This window comes from Cervus elaphus, chromosome 18 (genome assembly GCF_910594005.1).
Source record: "Cervus elaphus chromosome 18, mCerEla1.1, whole genome shotgun sequence".
NCBI classification, from domain to species: Eukaryota; Metazoa; Chordata; class Mammalia; order Artiodactyla; family Cervidae; genus Cervus; species Cervus elaphus.
In genome coordinates, this window is record NC_057832.1 from 63,374,949 (window position 1) to 63,396,394 (window position 21,446).

General features: G+C 34.7%; 1 long non-coding RNA gene across 1 annotated transcript in view; it reads right to left on the minus strand.

Annotated features, from left to right (window-relative positions):
• LOC122674360 overlaps positions 1-21,446 on the minus strand; it is a 603,804-nt gene that overhangs the window by 456,274 nt on the left and 126,084 nt on the right. The window contains exon 2 of the long non-coding RNA XR_006334958.1: positions 20,644-20,724. This is a non-coding gene — a long non-coding RNA (uncharacterized LOC122674360). The remainder of the gene's footprint in view (positions 1-20,643; positions 20,725-21,446) is intronic.

The following is a 21,446-nucleotide window of genomic DNA, read 5'->3' on the forward strand; positions in this document are numbered from 1 at the left end:
AATAGGTTTTATTCCTCTGAACCAACTCCATAATATATTGTAATCCTTTCCAGTAAAGCATCATTTTCCCTAATGAATAAACATGTTACTCTTCTTAAGTTATCAATATAAAACAATGGGGATTAATATGAAGTATTAAGAAATGGATATTTTAATCTCAGAATATCTTTTAAAGAGATATAAGCTGCCATATTTTCCAAGATACCATAATTGATTTCATTTATTCTTAGATTTCTTGAATCTGAGTTGGTATGGACTTCTCTTATATTTCTGTGATGATTCAAGTAACAAGTCCATACAAGTGAGCAGCAGTTCCTTCCACATTTCAATAGTCATTTTAGAAAAAGTCTCTTTCAGTATCTTACATAAGATACTGCCCTAACAAAATATCAGACTGGGTAACTGAAACAACGGAAATTTATTTTTCATAGCTCTGGAAGCTGGAAGTCCAAGATCAAGGTGCTGGCAGCTTTGGTTGATTGTGGGGGCCTCTCTCTTGCTAGCACGATGCCTTCTTGCTATGTCCTCAAATAATCTTTTCTCTGTGCACATCCATCCCTGGTGTCTCTTTGTGTGTATTAATTTTTTATAAGGACATCAGTCAGATTCAATTAGGGCTCACACTTATGGCCTCATTTTAACTTAATTACTTCTTTAAAGATATTCTCTCCAAATAATGTCACATTCTGAGATGCTGGAAATTAGGACTTTAATATATGAATTTTTGAGGGAACACAATTCAGCTCATAAATAGAGATATACCCAATAATAAATGTTGTATTGCTTTCCAAAATATTATTTGAACAAGTTTTGTATATAATGAACTACTTTTTCAAAGACTCCATTTGTAAAAGCATTCTGTAATTTTTTAAGTGTAACTCTGTATATACCCTAGAGTCAAATTGCAACATTCCATAAGCACACTTTTCATCAAGTTTTTTTATTTTAGTGAAAGCTATCTCTTCTTCACATTCAGTTTGCTTGTTTTGCTAATTTCCATTAGAGAAGTATTCCCAAATCCTGAAATCTTCTCTAATAGTCAAATATTATGACTTCTCCTTTCTTTTCTTAAAGATGCAACAGCAATCTATGCTCAGCATTCCTTTGATATTTTTCAGAATGCCTTTATCTCTAACCTATAATAATGAAGTCTTTCCTATGATATGCAGACAATATTCCTTGCCACTGTGCTTCCCATATGTGATATTTTTAAGTGACAATTTTTCAGATTATAATTATTTGGTCACCTTACTCATCTGGCCTTTCCAGTTTGAGCTGCTTTTTCTACTGAGTCTCACAAAATTCATAGGTTATATATCAAAATTACATTATCTGAATGAAGTGAGGATCACAGGCACAATATTAAATTACTATATCAAAATAAGACAATTTTCACTGATAGGAAAAGTCAAATTAAATTATGCATAGCTGAAGATGCCTATACCTTTGAACTGAATTGGACTTAAAACCACCAAAAACTGGCCTTTGTATGTCATTTACAGTGGATTTCTCTGCTTAATAGTACTTACACTTACTTAAAAAAATACTATTTTTTATTCTTCTGAAACTGAATAGGACCCTGTGGAGCCCTAAAAGCTCCTACAAAAGCTCCTACGAAAGACCCTACAAAAGTGCCTTTAGTTCCCCCTTTCTTTTTTGTAGAAAAAGGCTTTAGTCTCCGAGGTCTTCCCAGAGTTCCAACAAGCAGTTAACTAAATAGAAAAATGAGGGCATGCAGAAACAAAAGGAAAGTAGCCAAACAAGAAAAATATTGATATTTTAAACAAAACTTCAGGGGAAAAAAAAAATACCAAGGAAGTCCTGGACAACTCCTTATAACAATCTGACTCATATCTGTGAGATATGCAGACACAATGACTCTCTGCAACCCAGGTGTATAATAGGGACTACATACCGACCACAAGGACATAAACCCCCAGACTGGTTGGTGCCAGAAGACTAATGATTAAGATCCTCAAAACATCACCTTGTTACCTCACTACCAACTAATCAGAAGAAAGTCATAATTCTGTAATAATCCTCACCTCAAATGTCGCCTTTAAAAACTCTTTCCTAGGGAGTTCCCTGGTGGCCTGGTGGTTAGGACTCGGCACTTTCAGTACCATATGTGTGTCAGTTGCTCAGTCATGTCTGACTCTTTGTGACCTCAGGGACTGAAACCCACCAGGCTCCTCTGACCATGGGGATTCTCCAGGCAAGAACACTGGGGTGGGTTGCCATTTCCTTCTCCAGGGTATCTTCCCTACCCAAGGATCAAAACCGGGTCTCCTGCATTACAGGCAGATTCTTTACCTCTGAGCCACAGCCCAGGTTCAATCCCTGGTTGAGGAACTAAGATACTGCACGTTGCACAGCACTGCAAAAACAAACAAAAATAAAAACCTTCCCTGAAAGCCATTGAGAAGTGCAGGTCTTCTGAACACAGCTGCCTGTTTTCCTTGCTTGGCAGTCTGTAGTAAACACTGTACTTTACCACAACCTGGTGTCAGTGGATTGGCTTTGCTGTATGGCAGGTGAGAGTACCCAAGTTCACATCAATAATAATTCTTTGTATGAAACTTAAAAAAATCACATCTGTTTAACTTCAAACCATGTGACAGTGAAGTGCCTAAGTTACAGGGAAAGGTAAGAAAAAAATTAATTTCCTATATAGTTTGCTTTCTACTAGATTAAGGAGAGACCTATAGTTCAGGGCCACTAACTGACATTGCTGTGTGTTACAAGAGGGTGCTAAATTGTCACATGTGTTTTTCTTGCAGCATTTGCCAGTTGGAAAAAAAATGATTGCCTCCTCAAGTGTTAAATGACAAAGCCTCCTAACATCATAAAACAAAGTATCTTTTACGAGTAAGATAATTCCTCTGAATGGTTATTGTGCATGTGTGTGAAGTCACTCAATCATGCTTGACTCTTGCAATCCCATGGACTGCCTGGCTCTTCTGTTCATAGGATTATCCAGGCAAGAATATTGGAGTAGGTTACCATTTCCTCCTCCAGGGGGTTTTCTCAATCCAGGGATCAAGCCCATATCTCCTGAGTCTTCTGCACTGGCAGGTAGATTCTTTACCGCTGAGCCACCAGAAGCCCCTGAATGATTATAGAAGTGCACAAATCAAAAGGGACTTCAGAAATACTGGTTGGAGGATACAGAGCCAAAAAATTCTTCACATGATAAATTTTAAACATTTCAAGTTTTAGTTCCCTTTTCTCAAGATAGCGTCACATGGTGCTCTACCAGTTCAACAGGGACACCGGGTGAGAAATTTTCAGCAAGGGGTACAGTAGAGCAGATAATATTGGTTTCTGAAGAAATATTATAAAAAGATTCACTAGTTATAAAAATTTTGCAAACAAAAGGACCCTTAGAGAATAATAAGTAGGTGATAAAAGATAGCAATAAAATGAACATTCATAAAGTCACCATCTAACTTAAGAAATGGAATATTACAAATACAACAGAAAGTGCTCCTTGATCTCATTCCAGCCTCCTTATCCCAAATTCTATCTCAGTTGATCCATCCTCCTTATTAGATATCTATCTTCCTTAATAAGACCTAGTGCTGTATATAATAAGCACTACATTTCTAGGTAGTAGCAAATGAAACCATATTGCGATATTTACATCAGTTGTAATGTGATATGAAAACATCTCTGATTTAAAATGGTGACACTCAGAATTACTGCTAATGCCACTGTGATTGATTATTTTCATTTATAATTAAATATTTAATTTCAGTTAGAGTAAAAAAAATATTTTTCTATTTAAAGATAAATTCTGTCTCCAGATATCAAGTTAAGAAAATGTGCTCTAAATAGAGCAGAACTAGCAAAATCCCAGCTGATAAAAGAATCTAGCCCAGAGATTTGTCTTCTTTGTATATCAGAATTTACTAGATGCTAAAATGAAATACATGTTTAATATCTCTATGCAGGTTCTTCATACTCTACTAATAGGCCTATTACTCTCTATTACATATGATGTCTTCTCTGAAGAAGTCCCCCAACATATTTGAGTGTGAGATTCCTACTCTGGAAGAATGATGGGGAAACCTGGGGTAATCCTGTCTGGTAATAGCAGGGGGCACAACTTAACAAAAATGACTAAATATACATGCTGATCTTAAGAGTAGAAGGCTAAGCAGCAGTTCAGAAAATTATTGATTGAACGGACAACTGATATTCTCTATGTCAATTCTTTCTTAGAAATAAATTTAAAATGAAAAAATTTAAGTGTTTTAACTTAAAATGCAAAATAAAACTTAAGATATTGAAAAATGTAAGTCTATTATCTTAACACTACAAATTTTGTCTATCACCTTTTGTCTATATTAAATGATGGCAGTCATTATATATATATATAATTTTCATATTTTACTTTTATTTCCTGTATATTTCTCATTTGTACTTACTACAAACAGTTACAAACGGAAAATCAAAAAGAAAGGGAATTTCTATACATTTAGGAAAATATAACCAATGACTGAACTTAGTTACATTTCTTGAAAGAAACCAAGCAAAGAATTAAAACCCTTCTCCCTTTATGCTCAAAGCTGAATCATCGACCATCAAAAATATTCTCTGCCATCTAGTCCATCAGTTGTCCACCACAGAGGCATTTCTTTCAAAATAAGGCTTGATTCTAACAATGGTAATAGAAGCAAAATAATTTTTGTATGATGGAAATAAAAACATGCTTGAAATGATATCGAAGAATGTACACAACCTTACCTAGGTTGGAGGAAGGCAAATATTTATTCAGCATCTACTCTATATTAAACTATCACAAATTGATGACCTTACTTCTATAAATTAGGAAATGCAATTTTTCTACCATACTGATCCTAAGTAGCAGAGTTGAGATTATATATTGTGCTGTAGTCCAACATCTGACTCTAAAATCAGTTAAGATTAGAATGCTTCACCTTAATTACCATGTAGGCAACAAGGAAAGAAAAACAAGATAAGAGTCCCTGTATTAAGTTCATTATACAACAGATAAAGAATAGTCATATCAACAAATCCTTTCAATGTATGCTCAAGTTGCTATGGAAACACAGAAGCTCCATATGGTTCTCCAGAATCCTCTTTCTCTACATTATGCTGTCATTCACCAGAGAATACGCCTGCTAATATATGCACTACAGTCCACAGAATATAAAAATAATTATGCTTCAGTCATAAGGTTCCTCCAAAAGGTGCTATTCTTCTTAAGATAATACCACTAGTGATGCAAAATCGAAGATGTGTATATTTTCATTTATCTCAGGGTCATGAGTAAACTTAATCAAAGATTTAATAAAGCTTGGAAATCAAAGAAAAATTAGAATTGTAACTTACATATTTGGTAAAAACTTTCCTGTATGGGAGGTATCACCTAATAGTCTGTTTTCAATCATAGCAGATATAATTTCTGAAACTACACATGATTCTATAATTAATGTCCTTTTTGACAACTTTAAACAGAAATTGTCTCCAAGGCATATGTTGCATACAGAATCCCAAGCAATTTATATTCTAAGTAGTTATGTCTGATATTTATAAATGCATGTATTTCCCTCTTTAAGTGAGAGATGCTTCCACATTAGCTTTTTCCCATTACAAAGTTTTCAGATGGTTGGTCCTTTTCTTATTCCAGTATACCATATGATATTTTGATTAATTTTTCTTGGTACATGAAATTAATAAAAAGAGAAATGTATTGGTATTGGTTACAACTTGTCTTTTATATGGGCATGGTGTCAGTTTCTTTGTTCCAGCATAGTGCTGAATTACAATGAATGCCTGAGAAAGCATTAATAATAGTCTAGAAATAAATTTTCATACACCAACAAGAGGGATTGCCCAGCAAATGCATTTTTAATTAACCAAATCCATGTTTTAGTTCATACTTCCTTAGTTTTTACCTAATGTTCTTTTTCTCTTCCAGGATACCACACTACATTTAGTTGTCATTCCTCCTTAGGTTCCTCTTGGCTGTGACATTTTCTCAGGCATTTTTTGTTTTTGATAACCTTATCAGTTTTGAGGAGTACTGGTGAGGTAATATTTTAGAATTTCCCTCAATTGAGATTTTTCTAATGTTTTTCTTATGTTAGAAAAAAAACTTAAGTCTTAGGTTACAGATTGTAGAGAAGAAGATTGCAGACTGAAAGCACCATTCTCAGTACATCATATCAAGAGCATATACTATTTAATATGACTTGTCATGTTGATTTTTAACTTTGACCACCTGGCTGAGATAGTGTTTATTACATTCCTCTTCTGTAAAGTTACTATTTTTCACTCTTTACTCTTTGGAAGAAAATCACTATCCACAGCTCATGTCTAAGGTGTAAGAAGTCACAGTCTACCTCCTTGAGAGTGGAATAGCTGCATACTTACTTGGAATTCTTCTACACAGACTTCTCTATTTTCAACTTTTTAAAAGATCTATTCATTAATATCAGTACAGACTTATGGATTCAGATGCAATTTTTATATCATCATTCTCATAGAAAGAGGAATTTGAGTTTTCAAAAGTAAAAATTATCCTTAAAAAAAGAAACATAATTTGAGGAAACCAGATTTGAAAGAGACACATGTACCCCAATGTTCATCGCAGCACTGTTTATAATACACAGGACATGGAAGCAACCTAGAGGTCCATCGGCAGACAAATGGATAAGAAAGCTGTGGTACATATACACAATGGAATATTACTCAGCCATTAAAAAGAATGTATTTGAATCAGTTCTAATGAGGTGGATGAAACTGGAGCCTATTATACAGAGTGAAGTAAGCCAGAAAGAAAAACACCAATACAGTCTACCAACACATATATATGGAATTTAGAAAGATGGTAATAATGACCCTATATGTGAGACAGCAAAAGAGACACAGATGTATAGAACAGTCTTTTGGACTCTGTGGGAGAAGGCGAGGGTGGGATGGTTTGAGAGAATAGCATTGAAACATGTATATTATCATATGTGAAACAGATCGCCAGTCCAGGTCAGATGCATGAGACACAGTGCTCAGGGCTGGTGCACTGGGATGACCCTGAGGGATGGGATGGGGAGGGAGGTGGGAGGGGGGTTCAGGATGGGGAACACATGTATACCCATGGCTGATTCATGTCAATGCATGGCAAAAACCAAAAAAAGAAAAAAAAAAAAACATAAAATGATACCATTAAGGAATTCAAGTTTTAAAATGCTGAGAGAAAAGTCTGAGGAAAAACTAGTCTCAATTAACTCAGAAAAAATTACTTTTGCTACTATTTAACATTCATAATATACAATAAGAAAGCCAGGAGATGCAAGATACATCTCCAAAATGGAGATTTAAAAATTCTCTGACAAATCCAATCAGGAAGAAAAACATGTGATTCAGGGTTTAGAATGCAGGTTTGAGCCTACTTTTGCTTATTTATTGATAAAGTTCATTTAGCAATTGTAACTGTTAAAGCAATTATTTTAACAGAGTGCAACAATACAAAATTCTATTTGTGTGTGTGTGTGTGTGTGTGTCTTAGTCACTCAGTCATGTCCAACTCTTTGAAAACCATGGACTGTAGCCCACCAGGCTCCTCTGTCCATAGGATTTTCTAGGCAAGAATACTGGATTGGGTTGCCAGTCTCTTCTGCAGGGGATCTTCCCAACCCAGGTCTTCTGCACTGTAGGCAGATTCTTTACCATCTGAGCCAAACTATAGCTCAGTTAAGATGGCAGAGTCTGCTTGAAGTGCAGGAGACTCAGGTTCAATCCCTGGTTCGGGAAGATCCCCTGGCGAAGGAAATGGCAACCCACTCCAGTATTCTTGCCTGGAAAATCCCATGGACGGAGGAACCTGGCAAGGCTACAGTCCATGGGGTCACAAAGAGTCAGAGATGACTAACTTCACTTTCTTTTTCTTCCTATTAATTCTATTTAATCACATTCAATACAACAAAATTTCAATGATTCAGAAAAAGAATAATATACCAAACAGAATACATATGTGAAAAAAATCATAGAAAATGTCAAAGCATTGTGTTTTACTTATTTCATATAAAGCCTATATAGATAAAGTACAAATGTATATTAGAGTGTAAAATGACAGAAATTAATGCAAAATCGCATTAATGTCACTTGTTTCAAAGTACATAGTCATGTGTCCTAAAGAGAAATGTCTTAAAAGCCAAAAAATCAATTGCTTAACTCAGAATTAGAAACTACATTAAAGGAATAATTATACTGTTGATGTTTTTTAAGCTACTAATGGTAGTTTGGTTCTCCTTTATAATTCAGTTCAGTTCAGTTCAGTCGCTCAGTCGTGTCTGACTCTTTGGGACCCCGTGAATCGCAGCACGCCAGGCCTCCCTGTCCATCATCAACTCCCGGAGTCCATCCAAACCCATGTCCATCGAGTCGGTGATGCCATCCAGCCATCTCATCCTCTGTTGTCCCCTTCTTCTCCTGCCCCCAACCCCTCCCAGCATCAGGGTCTCTTCCAATGAGTCAACTCTTCGCATGAGGTAGCCAAAGTATTGGAGGAGTGTCAGCTTCAACATCAGTCCTTCCAATGAACACCCAGGACTGATCTCCTTGCAGTCCAATGGACTCTCAAGAGTCTTCTCCAACACCACAGTTCAAAAGCATCAATTCTTCATCACTCAGCTTTCTTTACAGTCCAACTCTCACATCCATACATGACCACTGGAAAAACCATGGCCTTGACTAGACGGACCTTTGTTGGCAAAGTAATGTCCTTTATAATTAAGATGCCAAAAATTTGAAAAGAAAGATGTAATTTATATTTTTGTACTACATAAAATTGTTATGTGGAAACCAAATTAATCTCCAGATGGGAAATCTCTTTGCTTTAATGAAGAGATATATGTACAGCTAAAATGTGCCCCAAACTTATATTCATACTTCACTATACTACACATGAAGAGTTATAGGTTGTTTACTTCTATCTTAACTAATTTAAATCAACTATTCATAGAACTGGGGCTTCCCTGGTGGTTCAGATGGTAAAGAATCTGCCTGCAATGCAGGAGACCCAGGTTTGATCCATAGGTCAGGAAGATCCCCTGGAAAAGGGAATGGCAACCTACTCCAGTATTCTTTCCTGGAGAATTCCATAGACAGAAGAGCCTGATGGGCTACAGTCCATGGGGTCACAAAGGGTCAGACATGACTAAGTGATTAACACAAACATTCACAGACTACTGTCCATAATCAGAATTACTTGAAGAAAAATATGATGGAATAACCCTCAAAAGCAATTCTGAGACTTTGTGAACTCTAGATGCTATATATTCCTACTACACTTTTTGACATTAAAGTATTTGTTCATCAAGGCCACAGTGTGAAATGTACAGCTTCTCCAGATCTTCAGAGCCTCCATCAGCCTCAGTCCATGATAATGATTAGGATTTTATATTCAAATGTCAGAAGATACTTAGTCCCTTGGACTGCAAGAAGATCAAAGCAGTCTATCCTAAAGGAAATCAACTCTGAATATTCATTGGAAGGACTACTGTTGAAGCTGAACTTCCAATGCTTTGGCCACCTGATGCAAGGAAGTTACTCATTGGAAAAGACACTGATGCTCGGGAAAATTGAAGAGAAAAGGAGAAGAGGGCAACAGAGGATGAGATGGTTAGATAGCATCACTGACTCAATGGACATGATTCTGAGCAAATTCGAAGAGAGAGTGACGGACGTGGAAGTCTGGCGTGTTACAGTCCATAGTGTTGCAAAGAGTCAGACATAACTTAGCAACTGAACAACAACAACCTAAAAGCTGAGTTTTTTCCTCACTCAAGACCTTAAAACACCACCCCTTGGCTCTTTTCTCACAAGGTCTAAACAACAATCTGGACTAAACATCATTAGTTTTGTCCATTCTGTTGGGCATCTTCTTAGCTATGACTCTCCAAAAGTCTGACTCTGCAAAACTTATCACTCAAAGGGCAAGGGTAGAAAAGAGGAAGTCTGTAAGAATTTTCCCTCCTTCCTAAAATACCCTAAGTCTCACACTGGATGTTTCTTTCTTCTTGGTTCTCATTTTTGTCCCACTTGATCTGCAATATAGAATTTTCTGAAATGGGAAGAACCTGTATATCCTCAACCACACTACCAGAATCACAAGTGGATAAAAATAAATAAGTAAATAGCTAAATCTGCTATTGTCACAGTTCATTAATCATTTCTTTAGTATTTCCAATAAAACTACAATCCCCCAAGAAAATTACTAATTTCTGAGTTATTGACAAACTAATTTCATCTTTGAATAATATCAGAACAGTATCAGAGAAAGAGGATTGCAAATCTTAATCTATACAGTATGTGACCTAGAAGATCAGCAACATTCCTGACTCAATGCTTACACAGGTTATATAGACATGGAAATTAGGTTAAGACCAGCTCCTGACAATTCTCAGAGAAAACCCAGTTATTTATTATTGTTGCTATAACTGTAGTGGTGGTAATATTTAAGAAGATACACCTAACTTTCACCCCAGCTTCAAAAAAATAACCCAATAAAAGAGCTACAAAGTGTCTAGCTTTCACCTGTGCAAATCTCTCCTGTATCCTCCAAGATAAAATTATTGCAAATAAAATTAAATCAAATACCTGACAGAATAGAGTTATTAAATTTGTATGACATCTACCAAAAATGATTTTTTGGTTCAAGGTTTACCTATGGTACTCCTCTCCAGCAATATAGTTAGAATTAAAGCTGCTATTACTTTATGAGGATAAAATAAAATGACTTGTATACAGAATATTGCTAGTTTCTTTTCCTTAAGTTAATAAAAATTTTATATTTAACAAGAAAAAACAACCAATAATTTAAAAATAAGATTCTTTAAGCATAGCTTCAAATTCTAAATAATTTTTGGATGGGACACTTACTTATGGGTATGTGCATGCACTACAGGTCTACTAAGAATTAAAGCATTTATAATAACTTGTGCAATTATGATGAATATATATATCCTGTATTTTGAAGAGACAATATAAAATTCTATGATGTGGTGATGAAAGAATTAATTATCTTTATAACTCATCCAAAAATGGCATCATAATTATAAATGTAAAAAAAATCTTGACCATTTCCTTATTGGAATGGATTAAAATCCATTAGAAATTAATATCTGATTTCCCCAAATACTATTGTTAATGAACCTTCACTATAGTATTAAAAGGGCTTCCCAACTGGCTCTAGTAGTAAAGAACCTGCCTGCCAATGCAGAGACACAAGAGACACAGGTTTGATCCCTGAGTCGGGAAGATCCCCTGGAGGAGGGCATGGCAACCCACTCCAGTATTCTTGCCTGGAGAACCCCATGAACAGAGGAATCTGGTGGGGTACAGTTCAGAGGGTTGCAAAAAGTCAGACATGACTAATGTGACTTAACACACATGCACGTAGCATTTAAAAAATGCAGGCTCATCTAAGCATTATCAACACTTAATATAGAGGAGGTCTGCACTGTGTTCACCACTGTATCCAATAAACAGTCAAAAGGCAAGGAAAAGCTATTAAATCTTACTTTATTATTAACTATGATTAGTAATTATTTTTAATAATTCTGCATCCAAGCAATCATGTCCATTTTCTTGTTTGGTAAATTAAATCTTAAATGTATAACACATCTACCCATTCAAATATATTCTCGAGTGAAAATTATTTCAATTATTTTTACGTTCTTAAATTTTGCCTTTTTCTTTAAAGAACATAGAAGTTTCTTTGAGTATTAATTAAGTTGAAAGATTATCCTCCCACATATTTACCAATAAAGTCCTCTGTAAGCTTCTCTCAGCTTCTCTCTTAACTAAAGTTGCATCTATACTAACAAAATGACTTAACTGAGTTGGCCAGTTGGGCTGAATAATTTGGTGTGTGTGCTTTGTAACCCCACAAACAGTTTATAATCAATAGGTCTGTTTTAAGTAAAAATAGGAAGTCTATGCCTATACATTAAAAAGAAGAAAAGAATAGAAATAACATGATTACAACCCAAATAATACAGATAAAATTTTGAGGAAAATCCAGAATTGTTCAAATAGAAATATTTTATTTTTTCTTCAAAAGATATATCTAAAATTAAGTTGGTATAGCTTTAAGAAAGCCCTATAAACAAGGAAGATATTGAAGCAATGATTCCTATAAGGATCTGTTCTGAATATGCTTTTAAATATAATGTACATGATGAGTCAAGAGATGTTAAGATTACACAAGCATTAAGGAAATAAGATTGCAAATTGCCTTCTGAATACCTGTAATTTGAAACACAAAATACAAAAAAAATCTACTTCAGTCATTTGTACAGTACTTGTTATTGATAATAGCAAATTAACTTTCTCCAAGTTGAACTTGAGATCAAAGCAAATGGCTTGAGAGGTAAAATATGCGTTAATGTTCTATTAGTTTTAAGTCAAGTAGAAGGCATATGTCATAAATAAGAAAAAACTTTAAATGTTTAGGAACTAAAAGAACATTTTCAAATGTTGTACTGAATTTAGATATAATGTATATATAACATATTTGAAGGAGTATAGGTTTTTTATTTAAATTCATTAATCAGATTGAGCCCAGCCTTACTTCCTGTGCACCTTTTCTTTCTTCCCGGTGGATGTGTTGGTAAGAAGAATGCCATATCCATTCTGATTAGCCAGCAGATAAGCAATGTGGAAATTGATCTAAAGTCTCTACCACTAGAAATGTCAAAACAGATGTTACTTTCTCATAGGACGACAGCACTGGGCCTGAGATGTCAAACATAATTAAAATTTCTATTTTCAAACGTACTCCACAGTTTATACATGCTGAAAGTATATCTTACCTTTCCAACTTGTAGAGTGCTGTGCTTTGCAAAATGGGAAAGACTTTTAGTTTAGACTCCATTTGGGTGTAAAATCAATCAGTACCCAGAGGTTTCCTTCAGTTTTTGGCATGAAAGACTGGAACTGCATTAAAATATGCTGACAACTGAAAGAGCAATTCTAGCAGGACCAATTTCTCTCACCCTCCTATCTACAACTCTCAAAGTTTTTTTCCCAGTGGGTAACCCAAAATAGGGAATGAATTACTGTCTTTCTTTTTATGATACCACTCATTTCATTTTCTGAAAGGGGAGAGGGTCAGAAGTTGCATGCTACTTATTCATATATTTTTTTTTTTAATTTTTTTATTAGTTGGAGGCTAATTACTTCACAACATTTCAGTGGGTTTTGTCATACATTGATATGAATCAGCCATAGATTTACACTTATTCCCCATCCCGATCCCCCCTCCCACCTCCCTCTTCACCCGACTCCTCTGGGTCTTCCCAGTGCACCAGGCCCGAGCACTTGTCTCATGCATCCCACCTGGGCTGGTGATCTGTTTCACCATAGATAATATACAGGCTGTTCTTTTGAAACATCCCACCCTCACCTTCTCCCACAGAGTTCAAAAGTCTGTTCTGTATTTCTGTGTCTCTTTTTCTGTTTTGCATATAGGGTTATCATTACCATCTTTCTAAATTCCATATATATGTGTTAGTATGCTGTAATGTTCTTTATCTTTCTGGCTTACTTCACTCTGTATAATGGGCTCCAGTTTCATCCATCTCATTAGGACTGATTCAAATGAATTCTTTTTGACAGCTGAGTAATATTCCATGGTGTATATGTACCACAGCTTCCTTATCCATTCATCTGCTGATGGGCATCTAGGTTGCTTCCATGTCCTGGCTATTATAAACAGTGCTGCAATGAACATTGGGGTGCACGTGTCTCTTTCAGATCTGGTTTCCTCAGTGTGTATGCCCAAAAGTGGGATTGCTGGGTCATATGGCAGTTCTATTTCCAGTTTTTTAAGGAATCTCCACACTGTTTTCCATAGTGGCTGTACTAGTTTGCATTCCCACCAACAGTGTAAGAGGGTTCCCTTTTCTCCACACCCTCTCCAGCATTTATTGCTTGTAGTCTTTTGGATAGCAGCCATCCTGACTGGCATGTAATGGTACCTCATTGTGGTTTTGATTTGCATTTCTCTAATAATGAGTGATGTTGAGCATCTTTTCATGTGTTTGTTAGCCATCTGTATGTCTTCTTTGGAGAAATGTCTGTTTAGTTCTTTGGCCCATTTTTTGATTGGGTCATTTATTTTTCTGGAATTGAGCTTCAGGAGTTGCTTGTATATTTTTGAGATTAATCCTTTGTCTGTTTCTTCATTTGCTATTATTTTCTCCCAATCTGACGGCTGTCTTTTCACCTTACTTATAGTTTCCTTTGTAGTGCAAAAGCTTTTAAGTTTCATTAGGTCCCATTTGTTTAGTTTTGCTTTTATTTCCAATATTCTGGGAGGTGGGTCATAGGGGATCCTGCTGTGATTTATGTCAGAGAGTGTTTTGCCTATGTTCTCCTCTAGGAGTTTTATAGTTTCTGGTCTTACATTTAGATCTTTAATCCATTTTGAGTTTATTTTTGTGTATGGTGTTAGAAAGTGTTCTAGTTTCATTCTTTTACAAGTGGTTGACCAGTTTTCCCAGCACCACTTGTTAAAGAGGTTGTCTTTTTTCCATTGTATATCCTTGCCTCCTTTGTCAAAGATAAGGTGTCCATAGGTTCGTGGATTTATCTCTGGGCTTTCTATTCTGTTCCATTGATCTATATTTCTGTCTTTGTGCCAGTACCATACTGTCTTGATGACTGTGGCTTTGTAGTAGAGTCTGAAGTCAGGCAGGTTGATTCCTCCAGTTCCATTCTTCTTTCTCAAGATTACTTTGGCTATTCGAGGTTTTTTGTATTTCCATACAAATTGTGAAATTCTTTGGTCTAGTTCTGTGAAAAATACCGTTGGTAGCTTGATAGGGATTGCATTGAATCTATAGATTGCTTTGGGTAGAATAGCCATTTTGACAATATTGATTCTTCCAATCCATGAACACGGTATGTTTCTCCATCTGTTAAGAGACTACTACCAGCAGCTCTATGCCAATAAAATGGACAACTTGGATGAAATGGACAAATTCTTAGAAAAGTATAACTTTCCAAAACTGAACCAGGAAGAAATAGAAGATCTTAACAGACCCATCACAGGCAAGGAAATCGAAAGTGTAATCAAAAATCTTCCAGCAAACAAAAGCCCAGGACCAGATGGCTTCACAGCTGAATTCTACCAAAAATTTAGAGAAGAGCTAACACCTACCTTACTCAAACTCTTCCAGAAAATTGCAGAAGAAGGTAAACTTCCAAACTCATTCTATGAGGCCACCATCACCCTAATTCCAAAACCAGACAAAGATGCCACAAAAAAAGAAAACTACAGGCCAATATCACTGATGAACATAGATGCAAAAATCCTTAACAAAATTCTAGCAAACAGAATCCAACAACATATTAAAAAAATCATACACCACGACCAAGTGGGCTTTATCCCAGGAATGCAAGGATTCTTCAATATCCGCAAATCAATCAACGTAATACACCACATTAACAAATTGAAAGATAAAAACCATATGATTATCTCAATAGATGCAGAGAAAGCCTTTGACAAAATTCAACACTCATTTATGATTAAAACTCTCCAAAAGCAGGAATAGAAGGAACATACCTCAACATTATAAAAGCCATATATGACAAACCCACAGCAAGCATCACCCTCAATGGTGAAAAATTGAAAGCATTCCCCCTGAAATCAGGAACAAGACAAGGGTGCCCACTGTCACCACTACTGTTCAACATAGTGTTGGAAGTTTTGGCCACAGCAATCAGAGCAGAAAAAGAAGTAAAAGGAATCCAGATAGGAAAAGAAGAAGTGAAACTCTCACTGTTTGCAGATGACATGATCCTCTACATAGAAAACCCTAAAGACTCTACCAGAAAATTACTAGAACTAATCAATGAATATAGTAAAGTTGCAGGATATAAAATTAACACACAGAAATCCCTTGCATTCCTATATACTAACAATGAAAAAACAGAAAGAGAAATTAAGGAAACAATACCATTCACCATTGCAACAAAAAGAATAAAATACTTAGGAGTATATCTACCTAAAGAAACAAAAGACCTATACATAGAAAACTATAAAATACTTATTCATATTTATTAATAAATTTACTTACTAAGTTTCTCCCAAAGTCTTTTCCATGGCCATATGAGTAATAAAATGCCTGGAGAGGTAGCCTCTGCTTTTTTAGGCCATGCATTCAAAACACTGAAGGCATAGAACTCACCATATGCCTCAGAGAATATCACCATAGGTTTGTGACTCAAATGGAAAAAAAGGAGTTTCAAAAGTATGGATATTCTGAAGAAGGTCTTCTGCCTCTACATCCCCAAAGCATAATTTGAGGAGCTCTGACCTACCCACGACCATAGTTGAGCACCCTACCTCCAGCCTTGAAGTATATATAACCTGTGTTGTCTCCTTTGCTAGATAATTAGTTTCCTGAGGGCAAGAAATATGTCATATTCATGTGTTTATCAGCTACAGAGGTTTATGATACCTTGCATATAGGTTGCCCTAATTTTTAAACATCAGTTTTGTTGGAAGGTTGAAAAGCCAGACATAGAGCAACCGCCCTCTGAAGACCGAAGCAACACAGCAGAGTGGCTCAGGCGCAGCCTGAGCAGTCAGCCGCTTGATTTTGTATCTCAGCCTTACTATCTGAGTGTTTCATGTGCCAGGCATTGTTCTAATGATCTTATATACATTATCTCACTAAATCCTCACAACCACCATAATGACATATGAAGAAACACAGGCACAGTAATCAGATATAAATCACCCAGAGTCATACAGCTAGTAAATACTTTGTTTTTCTATTTCACCTAAGAGTTACTTTGGAAATTTTTTAAATTTTATATTTATTTATTCTTCTCAAGGTTTGAGATGTTAATTTTTCTAATCATTATTTAGTTTCTTAATTGCTTGAAAATAAATTTCATTGTTTATTTCTTTTTTTGTCATGGACTTCTAATTGTTACTGCATTGTGATCAGAAAGTATAGCTGCACTCTTCTAATCCAAAGCATCTATTAAGGTTTCTTTATGGACTAATATATGATCATTTTTGCAAATGTTTCATAGCATTTAAACTATTTGGCTTTCTTTTGAAAGGCATTAAGTATGATACATTCTACTAATGAATATATTTATAAAAACTGTTCAAATTAATTTTGTCTATTTTCTAATATTTCTGTTCTGTCTGGCCCAAATTACCAATGTAATATGTAGCTCTCTACAAATGAGAACACAATTGTTATCACTATTTAAGCAAAAGCTATATAAGATAAGGACAAAAAGATTAATGGTGCACTAAAGAGAGAATAAAAAAAGAAAACAAAACTACACATTTGCTAATTCCTCATCTATTATAAGAAGAAATCAATATGTATCCTTTTATTCCTCAAGCTGTAAGATGAGAATATTTGTATTAATGAGGATGATTACTAGTAGATATAAAAATATGCTTCATTATATACTTTCAAGTTACTGGTATGTGACAAAGGAGTTGGGAGGGGGTACAAAGGAGACAGATTTTACATATCAACAGAAAGGAAATGGAAATAGAACACAGCAAGAAAGCCAAAAATAAGATGATACCTAAATAAACATGAATATAAGAGAATTAAGTTCAAATATCTATCATAGCAATAAAGGTAAGTGAGATAAAAATCACTTTTTAAAAGAAACTGACTCGTACATTGAGAAGAGGTAAAAGAAACAATAAGTCCCAAAAATATGCTGTACACAAGATGATACCTAAGCCCCTATAATTCATAGCATGAATACAAAAGAGTGGGCAAAGGAAAACCAGAAGTATAAACACAAAAAGTGTTTGTTTTGTGTGACGAACCAATGTTTGCCAAAAGTGAACAGAATATATAGAACATTAAACAAAAACAGAGTTGCTCTTTTTTGATGAAGGATTCTTTGTTTAGGTAAGTTTCTTAGCGAGAATACATAGATGAAATATTTTAAGGTTCCTTGAATATTTAAGTTTATTTTTAGGTTAAAAGAAAACATGGCTAATATGAAATACTAGGGGCACATTAATTTACCCTTATCAACTCTTTATGTATTGCTCAGTTGACTACTGGTATCTAAAGTCCCCAGGAGAATACTGAAGCTAGCTTGATTTTTTACATAACACTTTTGAATGAAGTGCTTCTTTTGATTGGATGTTTAATATTAACAGCATAATATATACCTGGCATACACTGCTGCCTTTAATTCTTGCAGCAACTCTGTGATATTTGAGATTTACTAAAACACACTCAAAGTTATCAGCTGGTCTTAGTGATGATGAAGAAGGCAGACACTATGATACTTTGGATAAACTGCCCCCAAACTGTTCCACTTACACAGAACTTTCTGAGACAAATTCCAAGGAATTGCTAAAACCCTGTTGCTGATATAAAGATCTTCCTGACATTGCATTTTATCAGAGCCCAGAATACTAATATCAAGCATGTATCAATATATCGTGATAAGACTTAGGACATATTAGCTCAAAAACAAGTTTTCACCTACAAGTTAATTCTTCCACAGAATTTTCTCACACTTTAAAATACTTTTATATACTTAAACACACAGAAAATTTTAGTATAAGATAATCAATACCCACATAATCATAAACCAGAATTAATAATATGCTAATAACAGTTTACTATCTTTGCTTTATATTTCTTTTTAACTATGGTTAAAAAAAACTAATTCCAGATTTTGAGTCTGTCTTCGAGTCATTCTGCTTCCTTTCTTCTCAGAGACAACTAGCCAACTCATCTAGGTTTCTATACTTTCTTACATTCATTACCATACTAAATTTGTATTGCAGAAGATTTATTTATGTTATATATATGATAGTCATGATGTACTTTGTAAATACAACACTTTATTTTTTTTTAATCTGTAACATTTGAAATATTTTAACACACTTAAAAATCAAGTTCATTAATCTCAGGGTACCTGAGAAGAACATGGTTTCTCTATTTGCTGTAGTCAAGAGCCATATGTGTTAGGTCTTACATATCTATTAGATCAAGCTTGTTAATTGAATCCTTCAGACTTTCTGTATCCTTGAAAAATTTTTTGTCTCCTTGATTTACTAGTTACTAAAAAGTTATGTGCAAATCTCCTGCCATAACTATGGATTAGTCAAATTCTTTTTATAATTCTGTCAATTTTTGCTTTAAATATACACTTTTTAACAAATTTTTCCCTTGTGAAGAAAACTTTTAAGACTTACTCTCTTAGCAACTTTCAAATATACAATACAGTATTGTTAATTATCAACACCATGCTGTATATTACATCCCCAGGTCTTATTTATTTTAAACTGGAAGTTTGTACCTTTTGAACACCTTCACATTTTCAATATTTAATACTAAAATATTTAAATATGCTTCAAATATTCTGAAGCCATGACATATAAAGTTTAATTTTATTATTTATTGATAGAAGAGTCCTTTTATTTTGTATGTGACACCTCTTTTTGTCCCTATTAATAATTCACATGTTAAAACTTTTTTATTAATCAATATATTTATTTGGCTGTTACTTCCCGGTATTTTTTTTTCCCAAAATGCATTTTACATATCTGGGTCACTATATAATATTTCATGTCTAGTACAAATGGAATATATCTACAAAATGCCTGAAAAATTTGAGTCTCCCTTTTACATATGTGAATTTAATCTATCTTTATAATGATTTATGGTATGTCTTATCTCCACCATCTTCTTTTGTGTTTTATTTTAATAATAATTTTTCTTTTCTTCATTTGCTTCATTCCTTTTCTGCCCTTGTACTGAATTACATATTTCTTCTTTATTTTTCCCCTTTATTTCCCTCTATTGATTAGAAATAGATTTAGTAATATATTTGTTTTTATTTGTCCATCTCAGAACTGAAACAATTCTTTCAGTCTGTTTCATAAATCTGAAATTTCACAAATTTCAAACCTACGTTTTCATAAATTTTCTACAATTCTAGACCATCAACCCTGTTTTGAAACATTTTTTTCTCCCCAACTCTCTACTCATTTATAACTCACATATAGGTCTTCTCACTCCATATTCCCATGTCTTTTCATTTTTTCTTCCTATTTTCCAACACTTAATTTGTCTGTGTTGTATTCTAAATATCTTCCTCTCTTCAACTATAGCTAGTCTTTTCTTTGTCATATATAGTATGATTTTAATTTCAAAAATCACACGTTTTTAATTTCTGAAATTTATATTTTGGTATTTTAAATTTTCCCTATACTTTTTCCATAATGTTCTGATTTTGTCTAATAATTGATATTGATTTTTTTATTCTTTTCAACACATGGAAAATAGCCCTTTGGTTATTTCATACAGATTTTTCTTGGCATTTAAATCAAGCTATTTTGTACATATGCTGTCATTTCTTCCTATTATATATTATTGTGTTTTGCAAGGTCATTCCCTGAGTGTTATTTCCTGGGATATCTATGGGGAAAAATAGTCTCTTACATTTATCTGACAAAGAATTTACATTTAGAATGTGTAAAATACTGTGTACATCAAAGTAAGACAAAAAAAGACACCAAATTTTTAAGAATTGAAGAGACACTATAGAAAAGATGATATATAAGTGGCCAATAAACAAGAAAATATCATTACTCACAGTTGCTGCAGCTAGAGGTCTGTGAGGCACATGATGGCTGCCAGAGTTCACCACTTATGTCACTTCCACAGGCATTTCTTCCTGAGGAGAAATACAAAAAAAGAAAGTTAATGGGATGAACCACATCCCTGCCAACACCAATAAACTCAGGGCCATATTGCCATGCATGCTCTTATTTATATGGTATTCATTTTAAATTACACCACCTGTAGCTATCACCTCTGTTGGCCTAAGAGATGGGGTGATCCAAACTTTCAAAAAAGGTCATTAATGGAAAGACATGGCAAGCCAACAGTGTGGGAGGCAATATTCTCAATACATGAAACTGACAAGGCTTTTATTAAGAATATATAAAGAAATTCTACAAAACAATAAGAAAAAGATAACTCAACAATAAAGTAACAGACTTTAATCAAATACTTTTTTAAAAAAGGCATACCCCAAAGGCCAATCAGTCAGTTCAGTTCAGTCACTCAGTCGTGTCCAATTCTTCACAACCCCATGGACTGCAGCACGCCAGGCCTCCCTGTCCATCACCAACTCCCAGAGTTTACTCAAACTCATGTCCATCGAGTCAGTGATTCTATCCAACCATCTCATTCTCTGTTGTCCCCTTCTCCTCCTGCCTTCAATCTTTCCCAGCATCAGTGTCTTTTCCAATAAGTCAGTTCTTCTCATCATGTGACCAAAGATTTGGAGCTTCAGCTTTAGCATCAGTCCTTCCAATGAATATTCAGGACTGATCTCTTTTAGGATGGACTGGTTGGATCTCCTTGCAGTCCAAGGGACTCTCAGGTGTCTTC